This window comes from Dromiciops gliroides, chromosome 2 (assembly GCF_019393635.1).
Source record: "Dromiciops gliroides isolate mDroGli1 chromosome 2, mDroGli1.pri, whole genome shotgun sequence".
NCBI classification, from domain to species: Eukaryota; Metazoa; Chordata; class Mammalia; order Microbiotheria; family Microbiotheriidae; genus Dromiciops; species Dromiciops gliroides.
In genome coordinates this window covers 617,234,983-617,241,362 of record NC_057862.1, presented here as the reverse complement: position 1 = coordinate 617,241,362, position 6,380 = coordinate 617,234,983, and positions in this window count along the sequence as shown.

Genomic DNA, 6,380 nt, shown 5'->3' with positions numbered 1-6,380 from the left:
GTTATTAGATTATTACATGAGATAAGTGATACACACACACACACACACACACACACACACAAATGTGTGTGCGTGTGTGTGTGTGTGTGTGTGTGTGTGTGTGTGTAGATAGATAGATAGATAGGTATATAGTATTCCTGAATTCCAATAAAGGATTTGACAAAAGTTTCTTATGGTATCCTTGTGAACAAGTTCAGGAGGTATTGATCAAATATCAGTACAATTAGGTGGGTATGGAATTAGTTAAATGACGAAATTCAAAGAACAATATTAATAGGTCAAAGTTGCCTTGGTGGGAGGACTCTACTGGAGTGTCTCAGAAATCTGTCCTTGTTTGCGTACTGTCTAACATTTTGGTCAGTAAATTCGGTGGATGCATACCTCATATTATCAAATTTGTAAATTACATAAGACTTGGAAGGACAATTAATATATTAAATGACAGAATTAGGATAAAAAACTTGATGGGTTAGACTAATAGGGCAAATCTAACAAGATAAAATTTGGTGCAGTGGAATTTGGGTTCAAACCCTGACTCTACCACTTACTTCCAGGGTGAATTTGGAAAAGTCACTTAATATCTTGGGGCCTCAGGTTGTTCACCTGTGAAATGACTGGGTCAGGCTACATCTTCTCTAAGGTCTCTTCTAGCTCTACACCCATGATCCTAAGTTTAATTTTATTAGAGATAAACTGTATATACTATACTTGGGTCTGAAAAAGTCAATTGTACAACTTCAGGATGGGAAATATAGAAAATACCTAATCAATAAGTATTTATTATTACTGTAACTCTGGGAATAAAAAAGAAAAACAAAGGCTCTTGCCTTTAAGGAGCTTACATTCTAACAAGGAGCTCAATGTGAGTCAAAAGTATAACGTGGTCCCCAAAAGGGTAATGTGATCTTTGTTGTTGTTCAGTCATTTTCTGGTTGTGTCTGATTCTTTATGACCCCATTTGGGGTTTTCTTGGCAAAGATACTGGAATAATTCTTCATTTCCTTCTCTAGTTCATTTTACAAATGAGGAAATTGAGGTAAACAGGGTTAAGTGACTTGCCCAGGGTCACACAGTAGGAAGTGACTGAGGCCAGATTTGAACTCAGCAAGAAAAGTCTTCCCCATCTTGATAGAGGAGGCTAAAAGGGTTAACAGATAATCTATCAATAGTAGCTATCAATAGTACCTAAAAGAGTTAACAGAGAAACTTAGGTTTTTGTTCTTACTGTAACCAAGAAGGTTTGTCCCTATCGACCCTCACCATCAACAGACAGTAACCAGGGACCATTAACCATTAATAGCCATTAATATTCCTAGATGACAGGACACCTAGAAACCAGATCTTAAGTAAAGAGATTACCATAAACAGAGACCCTCTGAGATTGACAAGTTTAAACATGTCTTTAGGAACATGCTCAGAGAAGACCAAATGTGTCCTTAGGTTACCTTATGACATGTAAACCCTAAAAACACACCCTCTAGGGAAAAAGGTACCCACCTTGTGGGGTGGCTTAGGACCCCAGGAAGCCCAAATTAGGATAAGACCTCTCATAAACCTCCCACAAAGAGGATTTTTTTCTTACTATAAATATAACCATCTTTCTTCCCCCTATTTGAGACACTTTTCTCCTTTGGGTGCTCTCCCTGTGGTCACTCACAGTGTTGTAATAAAACTTGGGAAACTGAGTCACTGAGTCTTGTAATTCTTTGGGACGACTCACGATCAATCTGATCTATTAAACCCATCCTCCCACATCAATCTTAGCCTCTATTAATAGAGAAACAGTAGGCAGAACAAGACCAGGGATCATCCCATTATAATTGTCCCTGGTCAGAACATGACTTAATATTCATGAGAATAAACTCCAAAATCTGAAATAGTTTTAGAAAGAAATAATGGGGGCACCTAGGTGGCACAGTGGATGGAGCACCGGCCCCGGATTCAGGAGGACCTGAGTTCAAATCCGGCCTCAGACACTTGACACTTACTAGCTGTTTGTCCCTGGGCAAGTCACTTAACCCCAATTGCCTCCCTAAAAAAAAAAAAGTATTAGGTTGTTTAAAAGACTAGAACAAACAGGAAAGGAGGTGTGGCCTCCTTTCCTGAATCTCGTGGAGGTTTACATCATACAGGATTTAGAAAAAGATACCTGCAAAAGAACCACAAGTACTCAGTTAAATGACTTTGCTGAGAGGGTAGCTTGAAAGTTCAGCTTATTGACATGGCTATGAGTAAATGTAAGCATTCAATAACATTTAGGCAAAGCCAAAACCCAAGGGGACCCACATAAGCTTAGGTGGACCCAAAAAACACCCTAGTTTGGAGACCAAAACAAGATTATTTTGGGTGGATCCAGGACATAGGGGAACCAAAATTCATCTCAGTTTTCTCCAGCATTTTTGGAGAGTTACTGAGGTCAGGGCCACATTTTGGATTCAAACAATATTTAGTCACATAAAGTTAAACAGTATAATAATTAATGTTTTCTGAATATAATAAATTATAAATGATAACCCATAGATTATTGTATTCAATTCTGGGTAGATACATGTGTGTATATATATATATGTATGCATGTATAGAAATATGTATATAGTTATGTATGTATGTGTATACACACACGTATATATGTATATAAAATTCTTTTGGAAGAACATTGACAAGCTATGGTAGGCAACCAATATGGCAAGGGAATTATAAATTTTGCCATAGGATCGTTTGTCCAAGAAGAGAGGTCTTATTGGGGCATCATCATGCTGTAATGAATAGAGCACTGGACTTGGAGTCAAACAGACCTGGGATAAAATCCATCCTTGGACACTTAATAGCTGTGTGACCTTGGGAAAGGTGCTTAACTGCCCTCAGTCTCAGCTTCCTCTTCTGTAAAATAGAGTTGGATTCAATGACCTCTGAGGTCGAAATCTACAGTACTATAAGTATTTGAAGCACTGGCATATGGAAGACGGTTTGGACTGCTTTTGACTGCCCACAGAGGGGTAGGATTAGGGTTAATAGATAGAAATTACGGAGAAATAGATTTGAGAAAAAAAACCCAACAACAACAGCAACAACAACTTCCAAACGATTAGAATGGTCCAAAGGTAGGGTGAGATCCTGTGGAGATATCAGGCTCGCCTTGACTAGTGGTCTTCAGTGAGAGGCTGAATGACCACTTATTGCTGATATGTCCGAGGGGATTCCTGTTTAGATACAGGGTGGACGATGAGTTCCCTTCCAACTATCAGAGTTTTTAATTCTGGCAAAATAGTTAAGGAGATACTAACGGATCCCCCACTGTGACTTTGCAGCTGGGCTCGGCAGTGCCCCAGACCTTTCCCAGTGACCCCAATCAAAGCTTCTAGACAAATAACCTAACCCACGTTCATGAGAGAGTTGGCTCACTATCCTTCCCCTCTTCCCTCCTAGGTGAGGGAAGGCATCTGCTTGGCTGCTGAAGATAATTTCTACCATCTGTTTTCTAACTTAAAGAAATTATTATTCCAATGGTGGGAATTTTCAGGCAGACAGGAGGAAAGGGCAGCACCCTAGCAGGTGGAGGAGAAAGATCTCCCAGGACGCCCCTAAATCACATTGCTGAAGCTGAGGATGGGTTTTGGCTTTAATATCTCCGTTTAGTCCTTCCTTCTTTATGTATAAGCTGCTTTACAGAGAGCTCCTGTGGAAGGAAGCTTCTTTTCTAGAAGGAAGAACACTCCCATCATTGACTACATCTTGGGCATTTGGCTTTGGATTTCCCATAGGCATCACAAACTCAACACATCCAGAACCGAACTCATTATCCCCCTTCTCTCTTCCCCCTTCCCAAGCCCTCCCCTCTTCCCAAACTTCCCAATTACTGTCTAGGACATGATTGTCCTTTCAGCTATCCAGGCCAATGACCTCGGTATCATCCTGGATGCCTCTCTCACACTCACCCCACATATCCATTTTGTTGCTGTCTTGGCCTTTCCATCTATGCTGTCTTCTACTCCTTGGTACTGCTGCCTCTCTGATGAAGGCCCTCATTATTTCATGATTTACCACCATCCTTCACTCAGCTATGAAATCAATCTTCCTAAAGCACAGGTCTTACTACGTCACCTCCCTACTCAATAAACTCCGGTGGCTCTTTATCACCTCCAGGGGTAGAGAACTACCTTACAGAGGCAGCTTGGTGATTCAGAGGGACAAGAGTCAGGAAGATCTGAGTTCAAATCCAGACACTTACCAGCTGTGTGACTCTGGGCAAGTCACTTAGCTACTGTTGGCTTCAGTTTCCTATGCTATAAAAATGGGGATAATAACAGCACCTATCTCCCAGGATTACTGTGAGGATCAAATGAGATAATAATTATAAAGTTAAACATAGCAGCTCACACAGAATAAGCATTATATAAATGTTAGCTATTATTTTAATTATTTCAGGGTCAAATTGGCATGGGCCTTTGGCATTTAAAGCCCTTGACAAGCTGGCTTCATCCTACCTCTCCAGTCTTCTTACACTATTCTCCCCTCCCTGAACTCTAAGACCCAGTGACACTGGGCCTGCTTTCTCTCTCTCTCTCTCTCTCTCTCTCTCTCTCTCTCTCTCTCTCTCTCTCTCTCTCTCTCTTTTGCGGGGCAATGAGGGTTAAATGACTTGCCCAGGGTCACACAGCTAGTAAGTGTCAAGTGTCTGAGGCCGGATTTGAACTCAGGTCCTCCTGAATCCAGGGCTGGTGCTCTATCCACTGCGCCACCTAGCTGCTCCTGGGCCTACTTTCTCTTGCTCTAACACAACACCCCATCTCTTGGCTCGGTGCCTTTCCCAGTTATGGCAGGCTCCTCACCTCTGCCTCCTGGCTTACCTGACTTCCATCAGGACACATCTCCAATCCTCCTCTTTGCAAGAGCCTTTTCCTGGTCCCAACTCCCTGCCCCCCTTCCCTCTGAGAAAGTAATTAGTATTTATTTTGTACTTTAAAGTTTACAAAACACTTTACATTTCAATTGCATTTGATTCTTATGCTTACCCTGAGAGAGAAGGGCTATATAAGTTTGTATAACATTTTTATTTGTGTATACGTGCTATATTATTATCCTCATGGTGCAAATGGAGAAAATGGGGCTTAGAGAGCTAGTGACTTGGTGGAGGTTTAGGGGTAGGGGCAGTATTGTGGGGAGGGGTCAATAAGTGCCTGAAACAGGATTTGAACTCATCTTTCTGTATTTCTGTATTTAGCTGCCTACCCTTGACGTTCACTACCATTTACACTGTATGTGTCCCATATATACAGAGTTGTTTGCATGTTTTCTCTCCCCTTTTACTGTGACCATTTTGAGGGAGGTACCACACTTCTGCCCCTTTTTGTATAATCCAGAGCTTAGCACATGTTGTTGTTCAGTAGTTTCAGTCATGTCTGACTCTTCATCATCCTCTTTGGGGTTATCTTGGCAAAGATGCTGGAGTGGTTTGCCATTTCCTTCTCCAGCTCATTTTACAAATAAGGAAACTGAGGCAAACAGACTTGCCAGGGTTCACAAGCCAGATTTGAACTCACAGAGATGAGTCTTCCTGATTCCAAGCCCAGTGCTCTATTCCTTGTGCCATCTAGCTACCCCAGTTTAGCACATAGTAAGCATTTGAATGCTGTTGACTTGATTGACTAACACTCCAAATCTTTTCTTGGACAGTGCTGGTATTCCAGGAGCAAATACCTGATCCTCTACTATGTTTGTAACCAGGTTACTCAGCCTGTATCTGATACCTAAGAGGTAGGATGGGAGGACAGTGGGTGTCACCTTCAGGAAGAGGATGGGCTGGTCAGCTGTTTGGTTCCATGGTGACCATCTATGAAGAGCTCTGTCTGGCTCCTGGGGCCACTTCTGCCCAAAGCCTCTCTGGCTCCAGAGGGCTTTGCAAAGGGAGACAAGGGATTCTGAGGCAACTCCCTCCCTTCCAGAAGATGCTGTGTGGGTTCACGTCTGAGCCACAAGGTTTGTAGCCCTTGCCAACATCCTGTCCATGTTTATATACTGTGAGAGGATGGCCCAGATCAATGAAAGGAGTTTGCATGCAAAGCCAACATCACGCAACGGACATGTCCCATTGCTGGCTGCCACATGCCTCGGAGAGGGATGGAGGCAGTGACCCTGGTGCAGCCCTGCATTATCCAACCTTCTGCAGCACCGACTTCAGAGTCTCTGGGATGAGTCAGATGCTGCAACTTGAAGGGGAAACTCCCTCTGGGGAGCTGATTCGCCTTTGGCTTCTCAAGTCATGGAATTCCCAGGAGTGTCTTACTCTCTGTGCCTTATGTCAGCAATAATACTGCTTGAACTGTCTCCACAGACACTCAAAGAATCATATATTTCAAGCAATGCAAGTATATTGCTGTGCC